The sequence below is a fragment of the Sus scrofa genome, chromosome 11, assembly GCF_054392235.1.
Source record: "Sus scrofa isolate SSC_HxYL_T2T_F1_AM1 chromosome 11, Sscrofa_HxYL_maternal_Yorkshire_Landrace_v2.0, whole genome shotgun sequence".
In the NCBI taxonomy this organism is placed as follows: Eukaryota; Metazoa; Chordata; class Mammalia; order Artiodactyla; family Suidae; genus Sus; species Sus scrofa.
This window is the reverse complement of record NC_139393.1, coordinates 10,080,168-10,102,791: the sequence shown is the minus strand read 5'-3', so window position 1 is coordinate 10,102,791 and position 22,624 is coordinate 10,080,168. Positions and strand designations below refer to the sequence as shown.

Below are 22,624 nucleotides of genomic sequence, written 5' to 3'. Positions count from 1 at the left end.
ATTCTACATAGGGAAAATGCTAAAGAATTCACACACAAAATTGTTAGAGCTAAAAACTGAATTGGCCAAAATTGCAGGATGTAAAATCAACATTCAAAAATCAGTTGTATTTCTATACAATAACAATGAATAAACCAAAGAAGAAATTAAGAAAACAACTCCATTTATAATAGATCCAAAAAGAATAAAAGACTTAGAAATAAATTTAACCATACTCACAACTTTTATTTACACTGTACTGGAGGTCCTAGCTAATGTTACCAGACAAAGCAAAGAAATAAAGACATGCTGATCAGAAAGAAAAATAACTCCATTATTTTCAGAAAATATGATAATCTATATAGAAATCCCATGGCATCTTAAAAAAAAAACCTATTAGAAATAATCAGTGATTTTAGCAAGTTAACAGAATAAATTGTGAAGACACAAAGCTCAATTGTAGGGAGTTTCGTTGTGGTGCAGTGGAAATGAATCTGACTAGTATCCATGAGGATGCAGGTTCGATCCTTGGCTTTGCTCAGTGGGTCAGGGATCTGGCATTGCCAGTAAGCTGTAGGGTAGGTTGCAGACACAGCTCGGATCCCATGTTGCTGCAGCTGTGGCGTAGGCCTGCAGCTGCAGCTCCAATTCACCTCCTAGCCTGGGAACTTCCATAAGCCCCAGGTGCGGCCCTAAAATGCAAAAACAAAACCAAACATATTCAATTGTGTTGGGGTTTTTTGGTTTTATTTTATTTGGTTTTTGCTTTTTAGGGCCAAACCTGCAGCACATGAAGTTTCCAGGCTACGGGATCTAAACAGAGCAGCAGCTGCTGGCCACAGCCATAGCCATAGCAACATGGGATCCTAGCTGCATCCAAAACCTACACCACAGCTCACAGCAACACCAGATTCTTAACCTACTGAGTGAGGCCAGGGATCGAACCCATGTCCTCATGGATACTAGTCGGGTTCTTAACCCAATGAGCCATAACAGGAACTCCAACTTTTTTTTTTTATTTAATTTAATTTAATTTTATTTTTTTGCTTTTTGGGACCACACTTGAGGCATATGGAGGTTCCCAGGATAGGCGTCCAATCGGAGCTGTAGCTGCCAGCCTCCACCAGAGTCAGAGCAACACAGGGTCCGAGCTGTGTTTGCAACCTACTCCACAGTTCACGGCAACACCGGATCCTTAATCTGCTGAGCAAGGCCAGGGATCGAACCTGCGTCTTCAAATGCTAGTCAGATAGTTAAGTGCTGTGTCACACAGGAACTCCTCCAACTGTATTTTAATATATGAGCAACAAGCATTTGGAAAATAAATTTTAAGTACAATATCACTTCCAACAGCTCCAAAACCATGAAATACTTAGGAATAATTTAACAAGAGATGTTTGAACCTGCAACACAAAATAGTACTAAGAGAAGTTAAAGAGGACCTAAATAAAAAGAGGTACCATTTGTACAGATAAGATGCAACATTGTCAAGTTATCCATTCTCCCCATGCTGATCTCTAGATTCAACACCATCCCATCCAAAATCCCAACACAATTTTTGTAGATATTGACAAGTCGATTTCAAAATGTATATGATAATTCAAGGGCAGAGATCAGTTAAAATAACTTCCAAAAGGAAGAACAAAATTGAAACATTCACACTACCTGATTTCAAGACTTAGTAGAAAGCTATAATAACCAATATAGTGTGATATTAGCATAAAGATAGACAAACAGATCAAAGGGGAATAGAGAAGTTTTAAAAAATCCCTGGCCAACTGATTTCCAACAAATGTACCGAGGCATTTATATAACAAAAGGAAAGCTCTTTCAACAAACTCTCCCGCAACAATTGTGAAAATATATGAAAAAAATTAACCCAATCTTACACCCTGCATAAAAATTCATGTGAGACAACTCATATAACCAAATGTAAAAGCTAAAACTATAAAGCTTATATAACAGGAGTTCCCACTGTGGTTCAGTGGATTAAGAATCCAACTAGCATCCATAGGATGCAGGTTCGATCCCTGGCCCCATTCAAGTGGGTTAAAGGATCTGGAGTTGCCATGAAGTGCAGTGTAGGCTGCAGATGGGGCTCAGATCTGGCATTGCTGTGGCTGTGGTGTAGGCTGACAGCTGCAGCTCCAATTCAACCCCTAGCCTAGGAACATTTGGTGTAGTCCATATGCTACAGCTGCAGCCCTAAAATAAATAAATACAGCTTTCAGAACAAAGCATAGCCTCTAGATCTTGGTGTAGGAAAAGATGTCTTAGGCCATCGAAAGAACTAATCATAAAATTAAAAAACTGATAAATTGGACTTCATCAAAATTAAAATCTGCTCATCAAAAATTAGCAAAAAGAAGACAAAACACTAAGGGGAAATGTTAAAATATGTATCTGGCAAAAGAATTATATTTTAAAAATGTAATAATCCTACCAATCAATAATGAAAAGCAAAGAACACCCCCATCCAACCATAAACAAAAGATTTGAACTGATGTTTCAAAGAGCATCCACAGCAATGCTCAATAAGCACATGGAGAGGTGTCCAACACCAATACTGTCAGGAAAATGAACATTAAAACCATCACAGGAGTTCCCGTCGTGGCTCAGTGGTGGACGAATCCGACTAGGAACCATGAGGTTGCGGGTTCGATCCGTGGCCTTGCTCAGTGGGTTAAGAATTCGGCCTTGCCGTGAGCTGTGGTGTAGGTCGAAGACGCTGCTCGGATCCCGCGTTGCTGCGGCTCTGGTGTAGGCCGGCAGCTACAGCTCCGATTCAATCCCTAGCCTGGGAACCTCCATATGCCGCGAGAGCGGCCCAAGAAATGGCAAAAAGACAATAAATAAATAAATAAATAAATAAATAAAGGGTACGCCCACAATGAAAAAGACTGAAAACAGGGAGTTTCCATTGTGGCTCAGTGGAAATGAACCTGACTGGCATCCCTGAGGATGCAGGTTCAATCCCTGGCCTCGCTCAGTGGGTTAAGGATCCAGCATTGCTGTGGCTGTGGTGTAGGCCGGTGGCTACAGCTCCGACTGGACCCCTAGCATGGAAACCTCCATGTGCTGAGGGTGCAACCCTAAAAAGACAAAAAAAAAAAAAAAAAAAAAGACTGGAAACAAAGCCTGACAAGGATTAAAACCAATTGAAACTTTCATACATTACTGGTGGAAGTATAAACAGTACCACTGCTCTATAAAATCATTTGTCAGTTTCTTCTTTTTTTTTTTTTTTTTTTTGTCTGTTTTTTTTTTAAGGGCCGCACCCTCGCAATATGGAGGTTCCCAGCCTAGGGGTTGAATGAGAGCTGTAGACGCTGGCCTACACCACAGGCACAGCAAGTTGGGATCTAAGCCGCATCTGCGACCTACACCACAACTCATGACAACGCCGGATCCTTAACCCACTGAGCAAGGCCAGGGACTGAACCTGCAACCTCATGTTCTTAGTCAGATTTGCCAACCATTGAGCCATGATGGGAACTCCTTGGCAGTTTCTTATAAAGTTAAACATAGGCCTTTTTAAGTTTAAGAAATTCCATATCTAGGAATTTACCCATAAGAAGCGATAAGATAAATCCACAAAGAGACTTGTACAATGTCATGATAAAAACTTTTAAAAAAATGATTTAAGAATTCTTAAAATAGCTTTATTCAAAATAACAACAACAAAAAACCCCTGAAAATAACACTAATGTCCAACAAGATTATGTTGTCAGTTTATACAATGCAATACTAACCAAGCAATAAAAATCATGAATTACAATTTCAAGCAGCAGTATAAATTAACCTCAAAACATGATGTAGAGCAAAAAAGCCAAGACACAAAAAGTACGTGCATACAACTGTATGATTCTTCTACCTACATAAAGCTCAAAAAGTAATTCGTGGTGACGGATGTCAGTTGCCTACCACGACTCGAAAAGATACATGTACTCCACAATGTTCACTGCAACACTATATACGATAGCCAAGACATGGAAACAGCCTAAATGTCCATTGACAGAGGAGTGGAACAAGAAGATGTGGTACATATACACAATGGAATATTACTCAGCCATTAAAAGGAAAGAAATAGGAGTTCCCATCATGGGCAGTGGTTAACGAATCTGACTAGGAACTGTGAGGTTGCGGGTTCAATCCCTGGCCTCGCTCAGTGGGTTAAGGATCCAGCGTTGCTGTGAGCTGTGGTGTAGGTCGCAGACGTGGCTGGGATCCCTTGTTGCTGTGGCTCTGGTGTAGGCCAGTGGCTACAGTTCTGATTAGACCCCTAGCCTGGGAACCTCCATATGCCACGAGAGCGGCCCTAGAAAAGGCAGAAAGACAAAAAAAAAAAAAAAAAAGGAAAGAAATAGAGGCATCTGCAGCAGCATGGATGCACCTGGAGATTATCATGCTAAGTAGTCAGTCAGACAGTGAGACACCAACATCAAATGCTATCGCTTACATATGGAATCTAAGAAAAGGATACAACGAACTCCTTTGCAGAACAGATACTGACTCACAGACTTTGGAAAACTTTTGGTTTCCAAATGAGACAGGTTGGGGGGTGGGGAGATGGACTGGGGGTTTGGGATGGAAATGCTATAAAATTGAGTTGTGATGATTATTGTGCAAGTATAAATGCAATAAAATCAATTGCGTAATTAAAAAAAGAAGTCAATATTTGCCTATGGTGAGAACTGACTACAAAGAGACACAAGGAAACTAGGGTGATGAGGAATATTCTACATCTTTTTGGGGATGCTGGTTACACAGGTGCATACTGTTGTTAAAATTCATCAAATTCGAGTTCCCGCTGTAACTCAGCGGTAACAAACCAACCAGCATCCACGAGGATGTGAGTTCGATCCCTGGCCTTGCTCAGTGGGTTAAGGATCCAGCATTGCAGTGAGTTTTGGGTATAGGTCGCAGATGCGGCTTGGATCTGGCCTTGATATGGCTGTGGCATAGGCTGGCAGCTGCAGCTCCAATTCGATCGCTAACCTGGGAACTTCCATATGCCACAGGTGCAGCCCTAAAAAGAAAAACAAACCAAAAAAAACCCCAGCAAACGGAACGTTAAAATATGTACAATTTTCAAACTATTATATTTAGAATGGATAGACAATAAGGTCCTACTGTATCATACAGGGAACTATATCCAATCTCGTGGGACAGACCATGATAGAAAATAACATTTAAAAAGAATGCATATCTATGGATGACTGAATCACTCTGCTGTATAGAAGAAATTGGCACAACATTGTAAATCCACTATAATAAAAAAAATTTTAAATGTCTGAAATGTGCAACTTTAAAGATCAATCAATCGGTCAATCAAGCAATCGATCAATAGCAGGTGAATGCCTTAGTCACAGGAAAAGCTATCTCAGCGACAGAAATATAAATTACTTAGGATTTATGTGGCAAGAAAAAACTGATTTGCTCTAAATCAGAAATTCATTTCAGAAACTACAGTAGTAATTTGTTACTTTAAAAAAATTCAAAATTACTTAACTTTTAACTAAAGGGATCAATACTCACGTATTCACTCACTCACTCATTTCATTCAACAAGTGTTGTCTTAGGCACTTGTCAAAGTTCCTAGAAATTAGCGGAGTTCAAAAGAAGACTCTTATTTCATGGAGCTTACATTCTAGGGAGGAAGAGAGACAACACAGGAAATTAAACCAAGTAAGAGGATGGAAGGTGACAGGGATGTGGACGCATGAGCATAGTTTAGATACGAAAGGCTTCTTTGAGGAGGCATGTTCGAGGCGTGATCTATCAATATCAGGATAAAGGAGGGAGGCTAAGTAAGACCCAGAAAGGGAAAAGCTTTCCAGGCAGAGGACTAGACAAAAGAAAGGTCTGTGGGCCAGAAGGGAACAAGGCAGGTTGGCAGAAACGACCATAAAGCAAGCAAAGGGGGCACCTCCTGGGAAAGAAGATCAGGCACAGGGATCTAGCGCCCGGCCCCACCTCCAAAGCAAGCCAGCAGATGCCAATGACCAAGAGGCATGGCTGTTAAAAAGTCCCTCTGGATGGCCGAAAACTATGGGATGTAACTGCTGAAATGGCACCCTCGCTTTGCATTCCTCTCTTCCCTAGCTCTGCTCTCACACCCTTCCTGACTTCCACGAGCATTTCTTGGCTCAAGGTCGGCTCACAGCATTTCTTGGCTCAAGGTCAGCTTCGGCAGGGAGCCAGGCCCATGGCAGGCTTGGACCAAAGAGACCTAGCGAGGAGCTTGGATTTTATTCTAAATAAGATGAAAGCCACTAGGTGGTTTAGCACAGGGGTTAAGAGCATGGATTCAGTCAGATGTTCTAATTCTGTAGCCTTATTATCTGCGTGACTTTGAACACATAATCTAAGTCTCTGTGCCTCTGTTCCCTCATCTGTAGAGATAATAAGAGCACCTTATATTCACATCCTTTTGAGGATTAAATAAGTCAGTATATGGAAAGCACTTAAGAGTTGTGACTGGCCATTTGAGCTTATTATTCAAGTTGTGGTAGTCATGTAATTTGATTCATGATTTTTAAAAGATCACTGGCTGTTATGTGGTGGACAGACCCTAGAAGGGCAAGATGGTTAGGCAGCTGCTGCAGTGATCCAGGCAAAAGATGTTGGTCTGGACCAAAAGAGATACCGAGAAGGGGCCAGATTAGGGCTCTCATTGAAGGCAGAATCAACAGAACTTGCTGATGAGTTAGATGTTACACATGACCTGTGAGGACAGAGGAGGAATCAAGGACGACAGAGAAGCAAAAAATAAATAAAACAAGGGACTGGGGAAGGGAGGCGATCAAGTTCTGTGTACTTCATGGGTTTGACATCTCAGTGAGGATGACGGGCGGGCAGCTGGGTAAATGAGCCTGAAACTAGAGAAGGTGTGGATGTAGTCACCACTGAGATGTGTGTTAGAGGTAATACTGAATGGGTTGCTTTTTTTATCATTCCTTAGATGAAAAAAAATGAAATGGAATAATTCCTTAAGGATTAATTTAATCCTACAAATAATCTTAATTAAATGGACCAAGGCCAATGGGGAAAGAACTGAAACACAGCCCATAAACAGCATCATTCAAACAGCTAATTTGTGTCTACTCCCTAACCAAGAAGAGCCCTCAGGATGCTGTTTGAGTTCTAAAATAAACGGGCACTCTTTTGAGAAAGGTCAAAGGGCTAGACGATTTCAAAAAGCACTGGAGATTTTTTCCCCTTTGACATCATTTTATCACATGTTCAAGAAGAGCATCACAATTCCACGTCTAAGGACTTTTAAAAGTCACCACTACCCTGGGCTGTTAAACAAGTACACCAACCAGCCTAACGTTTGTGATTATCAAATAAACTATTCTCACGTCTGTCTATGAGCAAAGCTCTGTGGGTTGTAAACTGCAGTTCCTTCAGACAGAATTTCAAGCAGTCTCCCACAAAATAACCATCTAATAGAGCACATAAATAATTCCCCCCAAAATAGCCATCCATAAAAATAACCCGTAGCCTCTGGGCACAGTTCCTCAAAAGCTGCCTGGGACCTGCCGCTATCACCTAGACCCTAACCTGTGCCCAGGCCCTCACGTCCACCTCCCTGACACCCAGTCACACAACTCATGGACACAGGCAGCAGATGGGCTTGCTCGGCTTTATTTTTTTCTTAGCAGATAAAATAAGTGGAATTTCTAGTTCAAGCACCAAGTCTCACAACCTCCCACAAATTAACGATTTCATATCGATATATATAACTCACCACTCCCGAACCCAGCTCTTCTACCACAAGCAGGTCGATTTCTCTTTATCCCTCACCTGGAATTGTATCTACCTTGGACGACAACCTATCACCCCTGAGCTAACATTCTCCCTTCCTCCATCACGTGCATCCGTCTGCCTCTCCTTGGGCTCGTCTCTTCTAAGAAGCAGTCCCTGATGAATCCTGCTTCCTCTTACTGCTATTTCTCCCCAGTCATTCTCTGAAACGTTCTCTCCTTTATTCAGCTCAATTCTCATCTCCCCTGTGAAGGCTTGTTTGCTTCCCAGACACCTTTAGACATTCCTTTCCCAGCACCCTATGCACACATAAGTTGGAGTAGTCATCATGCTTCTTCATAGATTAGCAGCTTTTCATCCAGACTGTACACTGTCCATCAGCAAAAGAGTTGAACTGAAACAAACAAAACATCCAACAACGTGAGATTATTCATTTACTTATTATTTTTTTGTTGTTGTTCCTTTTTTTTCTTTCTACAGCCACACCTGCAGCATATGGAAATTCCTGGGCCAGGAGTCAAACTGGAGCTACAGCTACCTAGGCCACAACCACAGCAATGCCAGATGCGAGCTGCATCTGCGACTTGTACTGCAGCTTTTGGCAACACAGGATCCTTAACCCACTGAGTGAGGCCAGGGATCCAACCCACCTCCTCATAGAGACAACATGAGGTCCTTAACCGGCTGAGCCACAATGGAAACTCCACTTATGTATTCTTTTAGTCAAACATTTACTGAGTAGCTACTATGTGTTGGTCATGGTTCTTAGCTTACTTGAAACAATCTAAAAGGCCAACAACAGGGATTAGCTGAAATAACTCAAGAATAAGAGGTTAAGTGGAACAAATTAACTGTTAACTACAAATGGTCATGGATCATTTGCATAAATTATAGTTAGCTATAGACAACTCAGAAGCAGTATTACCTCATATGTGGAATCATATGTACATATTATAAAATAAATATACTTAGGACAAGACTTTGAAGGATTTGTACCAAAAGGATAATCATTGTCTCTACTGAGTGAGACTCTTGGCATTTTTTTATGTTTTCTCTGATTTTCTAACTTTTATGTTAATAAGCATGCACTGCTTTTCTAATAAGAAAAATTAAGTAATAAAAGTAACTGAAATTTTCAAGTTTGGGGAATTTTCTGCTTCAACTTATACACTACATCACTTTTCTAAACTGATGATGTCTGTCCTCATTGTTTAACTATGTTTTCATATTTTGCACACGGACAGACGACATACATTTTTCCAACTAAGTTGATCCCTCACCATTCAACACTTACTGATTTAGTGATCTCCTACTGTCATACATTTCAGTTGCTCTATAATTTCACAAACATGGAAGAACAGTTTCTTATATTTTAGCTTCATCATTTCTGGGGGAAAAGTAAGAAATGCATAAAACATTTGTAGAAATACAAATCATTAATACAGAAAGTCTAGTAACTGAGATTAATTTTTGACCAGGTGATCTAGTTGATTATATTATTCTCCATCAAAATGTTTCTGATCAAGCTGTAGTTCATCAAATCATCTGTGATTCTTTCCCCGAAACTATACAATCCATGTGTTAAGCGAAACAACTGGAATCTCTTTTCTAGCCTGTGCCAAATTTGGGGTAGGTGGCAGAGGATAAAAAGCTTTTAAAATACCCCTCTTAGTGGAATGCGGCTGGGGCCTGAGGAGGGCAATGGAGTATCCAGGCATGCAAATTATGATTAAAGGTACAGATATAAGAATTTATTCAAGGAGTTTCCATTGTGGCTCAGTGGTAAGGAACCTGACTGCATCCATGAGGTTCCGTGTTTGATCCCTGGCCTTGCTCAGTGGGTTAAGGATCCGGCGTAGGTCGCAGATGCAGCTTAGATCTGGCATTGCTGTGGCTGTGATGTTTGCCGGCTGCTGCAGCTCTGATTCAACCCCTAGCCTGGGAACTTCCATACGCCGTGGGTATGGCCCTAAAAAAGACAAAAAAAAATTATTCAACATTGTGAAAATAATAATACTATCTTAATTAGAGAAAAGGGCTAATACTCTGTGACTTTTGGAATAGGCATTTATGATAGAAAGTGTGGGATCAGAATATGAAAAATTTTGCACACAAAATTACTTGGATTTGATAGAATAGATGAGAGCAGGTAAGCATAAACTTCTGAGACAATGAGGATTAAAATCATGCAATCAAAATCATCCATAACAGGATGGATTAAAATACCAACAGCCTGGACGCTGAAAGTTGGAAGGCTACTGCCAAAATGTAGATGTGATTAAGGTCTTGGACACAGGCGATGACTGTTCAGAAGCCCCTCACGTGTGCATGTGTGAAGTGAGGCGGGGAGACGGCCCTCCCTGATGGTGATGGTGATTGGCAAGTCCAGTTCCCAAAGCTCCTGGGGCTCTTCCCCAATTCTGTGAATCGCCCCAGCGACCTCCTAATACAGCGCTTTCTCCTCTTTATCAGTTTTAGTTTGGGTTGGTCATTTGCAAATACAGAATCCCTTAATATATACATAATCAAATTTGAGATACTATAAGAGCTACTCAAAGGCATACTTTTACAAGGAGGCAAGATAAAGATCAAGACAGATTTTTTAAATCAAGGTGTTTAATTTTGGACTTTTGCTACTGATGATCATTTTGTCTGGATTTTTCCAAAGTACATAAAAAGCCTTATTCATTTGTTTTTAAATAAAAAGTTCCTTCAAATGAAGTAAAAATCATTTCATAACTCACTCTGGGTAAATACATCAACAGATCAGAGATTAGGTTTCTTGTCTCATTAATTTATCTGTACAGAACTAATCAACATCACTTAAATCATTCTACTTAATACTAAATCCTGCTGCTACGAAAATCCTCCCAAATCACTGACCCTAGGTTGTTCACAAAATATCCAGCCTGTGACCAGAATCCATCAGGTCCATTAATCACGACTTTCTCAGAGACACAGAGGAGTTCCAATTTCAAGGTTTTGCATCTGTTTTTCTAATAGCAATGAAAGGGACAGGTAAGGAGACAGGCTAGATGAGAAAAAGCGACAAGAAGATAAAGGGCTCAGATAAGCGAGATATTCACAAGATCAGCAAAAGCACCGTAAGTTTCATTAGTCAACCAGGCTCTTTTCAGTAAACATCTCTTAGCATAACCACCAGAGTAATTCTATAATACCCTCATGAAACCACTACTCTCCGATTTCAACAAAATTGAGAAAAGTGTTTTTCTTCCACAAGAGTCACTTTTACTTTCTCAGCGTGTATATCTGCCTCCTACCCAATTCTCTTGCTTCGAATTATCAACAGCAGATGCCAACTGACTTGATTCTCTGAGACTTGAAGATCATTTATCAGTTTCCAGACCCATTTACAGCTCTTTGCTTTTGAAATAACTCGATTTCCCCAGCCGTAGAGATCACTTTTCTCTAAAGGAAAAGTGTCAGGTGAATGTATGAGAGCTTCTACATTTGTCAGGCAGGCTAAGATTATGGCAATATGAAATATGTTTTAAGGAGTAGCTGACAGTGGAAAGGAATCTGCCTGCCTTCCCCTCTTTTTTCAATTTGCCTTAAGTGGTAGCAGTTTCTTCTCTTTTTTCTTTCTTTCTTTTTTGTCTTTTTGCTATTTCTTGGGCCGCTCCCACGGCATGTGGAGGTTCCCAGGCTAGGGGTCGAATCGGAGCTGTAGCGGCCAGCCTATGCCAGAGCCACAGCAACTCGGGATCCGAGCCGCGTCTGCAACCTACACCACAGCTCACGGTAACGTCAGATCATTAACCCACTGAGCAAGGGCAGGGATCGAACCGCAACCTCATGGTTCCTAGTCGGATTCGTTAACCACTGCGCCACAACGGGAACTCCTCTTTTTTCTTTTTACAGCCACACCTGAGGCATATGGAAGTTCCTGGGCCAGGGATTGAATTGGAACTTCAGCTGCAGGCCTACACCACAGCTACAGCAATATGGGATCCGAGCCACATCTGGGACCTTGCAGCAACGCCGGATCTTTAACCCACTGAGCGAGGCCAGGGATCAAACCCGCATCTCTTACAGACACCATGTTGGGTTCTTAACCCACTGAGTCATGATGGGAACTCCTGGTAGCAGTTTCTTCATGATGTTAAATCAAATTTTTCATACCACAGTTTCCAGTCATGAAATCAAATTATGTGTAGCCACAGCAATTTTTAAAATTGTAATAAAATAGGACTAATTTGAAAATATCAGATTTCCAGGTGTAGTAACGGTAAGTCTTGCTTTGTGACTTCTGCTGTGTCTGTATCAACATGTAAAATGCCTTTCTTATTGTTGGGGTCAAGATCAAAAATGTTTGAAAGGCACTGATCTACGTTAGGGATACTTTCATTCTCCGAGTATTTATTGAACACCTACTGCACGCTTGGCCCAGTTCTGGCGCTTAGGGATCCAACTGAACAAGTCAGACAAAAACCTCTCCCCTTGTGGAACTTCCATCTTAGCGGAAGGAGAGACAACAGAAAACAAACATAACACATCTAAACTAAAGAAGAATGTTAGAAGGTGATAAACGGTATGAAAAATCATGGATTAAAGTAAAAGAGGCCTGGGTGCCAAGGAGAGGAGATGCGATTTTTTTTTTTTTGGTGACACTCACAAGCATCTTTATTTTCCTTGCATTGACTATGCCTTAGTTTTAATCTTTTCATCTTCCATCCTGATAGGACAAAATCCTTACGTGCTCCTATTGGGCAAGAACCATCTCCATTAACATCTCCCCTTACAGAACTGCAAATACCCTGATCCACAGTAAACAGCAAATCTGACAAAGGCACACTCCCTTCTGCTCCCCTAGAGAGTCAGAATGAGAGAATGGGATTAACCCGGGCAGGCCTGCTCTGGGCCTCGGCTCAGAAAGACAGCAGTAATCCTTTTGCCCCATTTGCAAGTCTAGGAAAATTTTTCCTTACAGTCTCCCTTTGTGACCATAAATAATCCCCAAAGATTATTCTTTATCACACACAAAAAAGCTGGTCCCCTTGGGCTTTGGTCAGATTCATTTACAAATGTTCATCAAGGGTGTTAATTAACACGCAGAAGCCTCTTGGCCTGCAGTGCTGAGCAGCTTCTAAATCTGAAGAATGAGCTTCTGTCTGGAGGTTGCATAAGGCGTCGCAGACTGCATTTTCAATAGCCACTATGACGCCAGAGGCTGTGTGCCTGTCTTTTTTTTTGCTCTGCTTTTTTAATTGTTCTTCTAGGGTCTTCTATTCTGAGGTTAAAAGCCAAACCCAAGAAATGTGTGTTCACACATTTCATCTGCAGTATTTATGAATGTGGGGAACACTCTCCCCTCCAAGGCCCCAGGAAGGGGTGCTGGGAGACGCATTTTAAATGGGGTGTTTAGGGTGTGTTTCATTGGAGAACATGGTTTCTGAGCACGAGCATAAAGGAGGTGAGGGAGCTGTGGATCTGGAGACGGGGTGGGGTTGGGAGAACATTCCAGGCAGTGAGAAGATCCAGAAAAAAGCACCCTGCACCGGCCAAGAGCAAGCCCTTCCTCACTGGAAGGCAGTGAGTGAGGGGCAAGGGGCAGAGCTGAGGCCAAATGTGTTCACCACCCATGAGGGTGTTTCCAGAACAGGGAACTAGAATCATAGCGGCTGGGTCTGTCTTCCTCCATGGTGGAGGGGAAAATTCAAACTGCAGGGCTTACAGAAGTAAACCCACGCACCTGCAGTCCACTCATCTGCGACAAAGGAGGCAAGAACATACAATGGAGAAAAGATAGCCCATTCTATAAGTGCTGCTGGGAAAACTGGACAGCCACATGGAAAAGAATGAAATTAGAACACTTTCTAACACCATGCAAAAAAATAAACTCAAAATGGATTAAAGACTTAGATATAAGACCAGATAACTATAAAATTCTTAAAGGAAAACATAGGCCAAACACTCTCGCACATAAACCACAGCAACATCTTCTCAGATCCACCTCTTGGAGTAATGACAATAAAAACAAAAATAAACAAATGGGACTTAAAAGTTTCTGCACAGCAAAGGAAACCCTAAACAAAATGAAAAGATAACCCACAGAATGCGAGAAAATATTTGCAAATAAAGTAACTGACGAGAGATCAATTTCCAAGATTTATAAACACCTTCTGCAGCTCAATACCAAAAAAAACCAACCCCATCAAAAAATGGGCAGAAGATCTAAACAGACAATTCTCCAAAGAAGACATACAGATGGCCAAAAAACACATGAAAATATGTTCAACATCGCTCATTATTAGAGAAATGCAAATCAAAACCACTATGAGGTAATACCTTACACTGGCCAGAATGGCCAGCATCAAAAAGTCTACAAACAATAAGTGCTGGAGAGGGTGTGGAGAAAAGGGAACCCTATTACACTGTTGGTGGGAATGTAAATTGGTGCAACCACTGTGGAAAGCAGTACAGAGATGCCTCAGAAAACTACAAATAGAATTACCATTTGATCCAGCAATCCCACTCCTGGGCATCAATCCAGAGAAAAATCATGACTCGAAAAGATACATGTACTCCAATGTTCACTGCAACACTATATACGATAGCCAAAATATGGAAACAGCCTAAATGTCCATTGACAGAGGAGTGGATAAAGAAGATGTGGTACATATACACAATGGAATATTACTCAGCCATTAAAAGGAAAGAAACAGTGGCATTTGCAGCAGCATGGATGCACATGGAGATTGTCATGCTAAGTGAAGTCAGCCATACAATGAGACACCAACATCAAATGCTATCACTTACATGTGGAATCTAAGAAAAGGATACAATGAACTCCTTTGCAGAACAGATATTGACTCACAGACTTTGGAAAACTTTTGGTTTCCAAATGAGACAGGTTGGGGGGTGGGAAGATGGACTGGGGGGTTTGGGATGGAAATGCTATAAAATCAGGTTGTGAAGATTGTTGTACAACTATAAATGTAATAAAATTCATTGAGTAATTAAAAAAAAACCTGCAGGGCTTAAACATGAAAGGAAAAAAAAAAGAAAAGCTTTTTAATCAAATTGTAAATGACATGGTTTTCATTGCCCCATCTTTATTTCTCACAGAGTAGCAATAAACACCAGGAAACAGCCACACGTGGTTTCTGCCATAACTCCTCGTGAGAGACTGTTTGCTTTCTTTCATTTTTCAGAAATGAGTTAGTTGTGGGAAAAAAAAAAAAAGAGCTCTTAATTGAAATGCACTCTTTCATGACTGTTGAGTTCCCATGTAATCATTATTTCACTAAACAAATATTTATACGATGGGTAAGTTATTACGCAAGGGATATGGAGAGCTCACAGCCCAGGTGCACAAATGATTATGACAAAAGATTGAAAAGGAAAGGGCCACAAGGGGACTGGAACAACAACAACAACAAAAACGCAATGGGGATTCACAGAAAAAGAGATTTCTTCTTGCTGAGAGAAGTCAGGGAAGTCCTCATGGAGGAGGCAGACTCTAAACCATATCTTGAAAGATGTGTAGATCTTGGGGAGGGGCAAGAAGGCATTTTCAGCACATCACTGTGAGCTAGAAAGTGTGAGATGCTGGAGGGAAATATATTTTCTGAAGACAGTACATCCTCAATCGTGGGACTTTCCCACTCCTCCCACTGGGGGGTCTGTGTCCCCTTCCCCGGGTTGCGGGTTGTGACTGCTCTGACAGAAGTGACACTACCCGACCTCAAGGCTAAATCAGAAGTCGACACTAACTCATTCTCTTGGGATACTCGCCGGGGGAAGCCAGCTGCTGTAGGAAGCCTGACTAACCTGAGACCACGGTGCCGCTGAGGCTCATGGGCGTCGCGTCAAGAGCCAGCACCAACTGCTGATCATGCATCAGCCATCCCCGATGTCCAGCCCAGTGGAAGCCTGAATGACTGGCAGCCTGCAGAAAAGCAGCCCTGATGAGCCCATCCCTAATTCTGACCCACAACATCTAAGCAAAATAAAATGAGTTTTTCTGTTTGTTTGTTTGTTTAAGGTCTGCATCTGCTGGAGCTCTCCATTCTCTGCCAGAACCTTCCATTCTCCTGGCTCCATCTGGACTAGATGCTGTCTAGAACTGCTCTCGTTTTAGGATCTTTTCTTTCCTTCCTCCCTTCCTCTCTCTCTCTCTCATTTGCATTTTAGGGCCACACCTGCAGCATATGGAAGTTCCCAGGCTAAGGGCTGAATCAGAGATGCAGCTGCCAGCCTACACCACAGCCACAGCAACAAAGGATCTGAGCGACGTCTGTGACCTACACTGCAGCTCATGGCAACGCTGGATCCTTGAGATCAAATCTGAGTCTTCATGGACACTTGCTGGGTTTGTTACCACTGAGCCACAACAGGAACTCCAAAGTTTTCTTTATTTCTTATGGATTGGAGCCATACTTATCTAGATCTCATTTCATTTATTTACTCTGTAAATCCTCTTAGGGGAGATTACACAGAAGGCAAGTTTTCTAAATCTCTATATAACTATGTGTTCATTGTTTGAGGAACCCAGAAGGGTCTTCAGAGCTAAAGGCTTATATTCTGTAGTTCTGGAGCACTTTCTTGTACTATTTCTTTAATAATTACCTGTTCTCCATTTCTTTCCTCCCATCTGGAAATTCCCATTCTATTAGTTTGACCTTTGAAAGCCTTTTCCCCTTTCTTTGATATTTCCATTTCTGGAGTTCCTGTCATGGCGCAGTGGTTAAGGAACCCAACTAGTATCCACGAGGACTCACGTCTGATCCCTGGCCTCGCTCAGTGGGTTAAGGATCTGGCGTTGCCGTGAGCTGTGGTGTAGGTGGCAGACGTGGCTTGGATCCCGAGTTGCTGTGGCTGTGGTGTAGGCTATCAGCTACAGCTCCAATTCGACCCCTAGCCTGGGAACCTCTAGGCGTGGCCCTAAAAAAAAAGACAAAGGACTAAATAAATAAATAAAATTTTCCATTTTTTTTTTTTTTTAGATGGTCTTTATTCTTTCACAGGAGAGGGGAATGCCTTCCCCTAGATTGGTAGAACTTCTCATTTGAGAATTGGAGTGGTTTTTTTTTTTTTTTCTGTCTTTTTGCCATTTCTTGGGGCGCTCCGGCGGCATATGGGGGGTTCCCAGGCTAGGGGTCGAATCAGCTGTAGCCACCAGCCTACGCCAGAGCCACAGCAACGTGGGATCCGAGCCGCGTCTGCAACCTACACCACAGCTCACGGCAACGCCAGATCCTTAACCCACTGAGCAAGAGAAGGGATCGAACCCACAACCTCATGGTTCCTAGTCGGATTTGTTAACCACTGAGCCACAACGGGAACTCCCCATTTCTTTTTTTGTACAATTTTGAAGGCATTTCTTTTACTTTACTTTTTGATCTTTTTACTAAACATTTTATTTCAAGCATCACATTTGTAGCTGTTCAAGAGTATTTTGGTTTTTTTTAACATCTTCTGATTGTTCCTTTTTTTGGCTGTGTATATTTATTTCCTGCATAATATGTTTTTCCTGGGTAGACTTTCTGTGTATTTATTTTATCCCCAGTTTCATGTTGAGCACTTTCTTCAAATATCTTTTGATCCTGGCTCTCTATTCACAGTTAAGAGAAAAGTACTTAAAACTGGTCAAAAATTATAGGCATGGGAACACCTTATAGGGAACAAGCTATGCTCTATACTGATTTGCTAGGAAGCCAGCCACTTCATTAGGGAGCTCAGCCCCAAAAGTCAGTGAGTGAGATCCTTACTTTGGAGCCATTCGAGGTCTTCTGAGTGGACAAATATCTTCCCTTTCCCCACCAGGGAGACAGACGCTGCCTGCTGACAGAGAGGCTGCCCATCAGAGACATGATGGGAAATTTGTAGGTATAATTCCAGCTAAGCCCATGTTCACCTTTGTGTCTCACCCCTGCCTTTGCCCTATGCAGCGCCAAAGCTCCACTCTTCCAATAACACTGGAAGGTATGCCTCTAACCTCAGGCTTGGCAGTGGGGAGCATTCTCTGAAATTAGGTGGATTGCCTCATGAATATTATTATTATTTGCTTTTTAGGGCCGTACCTGTGGCATATGGAGGTTCCCAGGCTAGGGGTTGAATCAGACCTGTAGCCGCCAGCCTACACTACACCCACAGCAACACCAGATCTGAGCCGCATTTGTGACCTACACCACAGCTCCTGGCAATGCCAGATCCTTAACTCACTCAGCGAGGCCAGAGACCAAACCCACTACCTCACCGATACTAGCTGGATTCCTTCCCGCTGTGCCATAAAGGGAACTCGCATACTGCCCTTCTTTAGACAGTATCCACTGACTTCCTGTAATGATGGATGAAGATTCAGCTTTGCGTACAGGTAATTTCATTATACGGCAGGTTCTGGTCTGAATAACTCATACTCAGTACTGATGTTATTCTGCCAATATGACTCTTACTCATGGCTGGGCATTATAATGTGCCAATTAAGACTAAGTTTTCTTTCTTATTTTTGTTTTCCTTGAAGTTAATAACTGTGTTGTTTTCATTTTCTTGATTTTCTTCGTGCCTGTGGCTAATTCTTTCCAATAGTTTCTTAGCATAAACATCTTCAGGGTCACAGCAGCCTTCAGTATTTTTCATGGGGACCCACTTCCAGAATCTTTGACTCTTCTGGACTGGTTGCCCTTAGGTCTGCTGCATATCTGAATTTCTGGGTCGATAATTCACCACGCAGTCTTGGGTTAGACCTACTTTTTTGAAAATCCTGTGTCTTCTTCCTTCTTGTCTATATCATGTTACGTGGAGTTTATCCTCCAGTAACTTCCTGATAAAAGTATTCATGGAGTTCCTGTTGTGGCACAGTGGAAACAATCCAACTAGCATCCGTGAGGATGTGGGTTCGATCCCTGGCCTCACTCAGCGGGTCAGGGATCCAGTGTTGCCGTGAGTTGTGGTGTAGACTGAAGATGTGGCTCAGACCCCTGTTGCTGTGGTGTAGGCCGGCAGCTACAGCTCCGATTTAACCCATAGCCTAGGAATTTCCATATGCCATGGGTATGGCCCTAAAAAAAACAAAAACAAAAACAAAAAAGGGGGGGGTGGTTCATGGAAGACCTATTTTTTTGAAACTCTGAATATCCTGAAATCTCATTATTCTACTCTCATGTATGATCGGCAGTAGAGATAAATAAATTCTGGTTGGAAATAATTTTACTTCCTTTCTTCTGAATGGCATAACTCACTGGTCTCTGTGGTGGCCACTAAAACGTACCTCTCCGTTCTCCTGCTGTGAGGAGCATAACTGACTGATGACCTTCCACTGCAAGGGACCTGAGGCCATGCTTCTCACAGACTTACTCCCTTATGGCTGAGCATGGCAGGGGCATTAAGGCAGACCCATTCCTGCAAGCCATGAACCCCTCCAACGGTAATCTTGCTTCAAGGATTCTCATTGGCCTGGCTGGATCTTTCTTAGACCTGTAATTCCACCTGAGACTGTTCCCGCCCCATCCTCCTCCCTGCCCATTGTCTTTCATGAGAGTCAGATAGGCTTCATGGTCTAAAGGCTCTTCTGCCTCCTCTGGCTCCTTCCCCTTTATCCTTCACAGTCGTTGCCCCTCAATAAATGTCCTGCACATCTATCTAGTGCTGAACTGACATGTGCCTCTCAGAAAGACCAGACAAATCCAAGGGAGGCTTCGTTTCCTGGGAAGCAAAGAGAATGCCATTCTGAGTGATATTTAGGGAGCAGACGAAGGGTGCCCTAATTGCTAAATATGTCACCAGTAATAGCCTGGGGAAGTGCAATGATTCAGGCACTCCAGTGCCTACGAGGAGAGGAGATGTGACTGGTTCCTGCTACACTGTCCTGGGTCCCTACAGAGAGACAGGAGAGCCAGAGAGTCTCACTGGTAGTTTAAAGAGAGGCCCTTATCTCCTTGTTTAAAAGAGATCCAAGAAGAAAAGTTTCACCATGAAGGCAGTCACCAAGCTTCTGCTGCACCTCACCTGCCACGGTCCCAGTGAAGAAAATGAGTCACGTGTTCTAGCCAAAAAAAAAGAACCAACAGGATCTAAGTAAAGCCTCTAATATGAAAGACTGAGACCGACTTAAATAAAGGGCACGGGGTGGGGGGGGAAGCAACTTTTTGCGGGGAGAAAACTTGGAGGAAACTGAGAATATACAGAGAGCAAAAAAAGCCAAAAGAAGAAAAAGAAAACTCAGTCAAAAGATACAAATTTCTCATTGTAAAATAAGATAAATCATAGGATATAAGGTACAGCATGGTTATTGTAGTTAATACTGTGTTGTGTATTGAAAACGGCTAAGGGATTAAGTCTTCAAAGTTCTCCTCACAAGAAAAAAAGTAGTAACCATGTGTGGTGATGAAAGTTAACTCGATTTATGTTGGTGATCATTTCTAGCATATACAATATTGAATTATTATGTTGTACACCTGAAACTAATACATGTCGATTATATCTCAAAAAAGAAAAGTAAATTTAAGAAACCCCAGTAAATTCTTAAAGAGTTAAAAGAGAATATATTTGATCTGGAAAGTAAGTATTGGATGATATGCTAAAACAGATGAGTGAAAAGAACACTTGTAAATTAAATACATTATGGCAGAAATGAAAGGGGTTTTTTGTTTGTTTGTTTCTTTTTTAAGGCCATACCCAGGGCATATGGAAGTTCCCAGACTGGGTCTCAGCTTGAATACAAGCTGTGAGCTGTAGCTGCTAGCCTACACCACAACCACAGCAACACTGGCTCCAAGCACACTGTGTCTTTGACCTACAGCACAGCTCACGGCAACACTGGATCCTTAACTTGCTGAGTGAGGCCAAGGATTGAACCCAAGTCCTCATGGATACTGGTCAGGTTCCTTACAGCTGAGCCACAAGGGGAACTCCCAGATCCTATCGATTCTTCATTGTCTACTCATGTTTAAGAACCAGAAACAAAAACTCTGACTGGAAGGTCTGGGCATGCGGGTGGGGCGTGCTGACTCTGAGCATCACTTCCGAGGGATCTGGCTCTGCCATTTGTTGTGGAGCTTGGAGGATCAGAATCTCAGGTCTTTCCACATGAGCTCATCAGACTCCCTGCCAAGAAGTCACTTGACAAACATTCCGAGAGCCTGGTAGGATGGTGGGAGTCGAGGGCCGGGAAGGGGTGGAGGAGAGGGGCTGGGGACCAGGTTGGGGAGGCGGTGGTGTGGGTCTCAAATTTCAGTCACACATATTCACTTAGTCCTTAATTTCAGTGGGGCTCATGCCCTCAAGATGTGTCTGATGTCCTTCAGTCCAGACTCTTTCCATTTTATATTCTCCAGAAGATTTGAGTTTTCTCCCTGAGTGGAGAAGGGATATGCCCAGTAGTGGGGTCTGGGGGAAGAAACACAGAAATCTACTTGTTTCTTACACAGCTTTCAACCTCTTCCGCTTATTTTAGCACCCACGCCCTGCACGTCCAGTTCCAGAGTACCCGGCCTTGCTATTCTCTGAGCCTCTGGAAGATTCTGCAATCGAGGGATTCATTCGTGGCTTCTCCCACAGCCAACCTAGCAGTTGGTTTGTGCAGAATCGCTGACTCAGGAATACGCATCCATCTGCTTCTCGGCTTCCGAAATTTTGTTACTACTCTGCTCTCTCCATCACCCTGGTCTTTCTCCCTTTCCCTTCCTCCTTCACACCTTCCCTCCCCTCGCCTGCCCCAGCTTCTTTTTTTAACTGTTTCTTTAATGAAGTTTCGTGTCGTTTCAAGAGGGAAAAAAAATTAGATGGGTAAACTCAATCTGTCTTCTTTTCCTGGAAATACCACTTATGGTTTCTCCATCTCAAAAGTAATACATTTTGCTTATAGGACAATTAGGAAAAATCCAGATAATCAGAAAGAAAAAAATCATCCATAATCCCACCACCCAGAAATAACCCATCGTTAACATCCTTTTTTCCTTTTACATTGGGGGTGGCGGGGGGAGGGGAGCATTCTTTTATTCTGCAACAAATATCTGCAAGGCTCTGAATACAAATGCAAAGCAAAATAAACATGACTCCTGGCATCTCAAAGCTGAGGTCTTTGAGGGGGAAGACAAACAAATTATTTCAATAAAACGTGGCAAGTATTATTAGAAGAAGGGCAGTGTGGGACTTTAGGGGCGGGGGAAGCAGGGATCTCAAACTTTGGCTTGGGTGTGTCAGGGAAGAAGCTGGGGGAAGGGAGGCAGCTGGAGAGGGCGCAGCACAGCCAAAGAGCTGGGGAGGGCTTTCTGCTTAGTCACACTTGTCATACTGCAGAGAGAGGTAAGGAGCGTGATGTATCAAATGGCATTTTTCTCTTGATAACACACCGCGTGCAACTTTTTAATCACCATATGTCAACTTTTTAACGGCCAGTACTATTTATTCCACTATACTGCGCACTGCTATTCCTTTAACCCATCGCCCTAATATATAGAGGTTATTTTCCATTTTTAAGAATTACCCACCATCTGTAGTAATCCTCCTCTTACCTTTGCACACTGAGGATAAAATTTAATAAGATTAAAAGTTCCACAACAAAGGACAAAAGGAGATGACGGGGAAGTCTGGCTTAACAGTAGTTCACATGGGGAAGAATGAAAAAAGCCTGAGAGGTTTTAGATGACTGAATCCAAGTCCATAGGGAGGTAACAGCCGAAACCCTCCATGCAGTCTTGGCACAGACAGGATCTGGTGTCCGGGACAAGAAATATGCGCTGAACATCTGGGGCGGCTGCAATTTGGTGCCAGCACATCGGATCTTAAGAGAAGCCTCCAAAGGGTCTGGGCTCACTCCTCCTACTCGGTGTGCCCCGAGCTGCAGTCATTCCCCAGACTGATCCTGTGGTATGAACTGCGGACCACTCCACCTGGCCTGGCTGCACGGCTG

The 22,624-nt window shown here is 42.5% G+C and overlaps 1 protein-coding gene across 10 annotated transcripts in view; it reads right to left on the bottom strand.

Annotated features, from left to right (window-relative positions):
* The window catches only part of KL (klotho), a 238,155-nt gene that overhangs the window by 22,251 nt on the left and 193,280 nt on the right, over window positions 1-22,624 (bottom strand). The window contains exon 1 of one of the 10 annotated variants that reach the window (XM_084981489.1): window positions 5,518-5,629. The exons of the other annotated variants lie outside the window; for them this stretch is intronic. The gene's annotated coding sequence lies outside the window, so the exon portion shown is untranslated. Of the gene's footprint in view, window positions 1-5,517; window positions 5,630-22,624 lie in introns of those variants that run through there. 10 annotated transcript variants of the gene reach the window in all.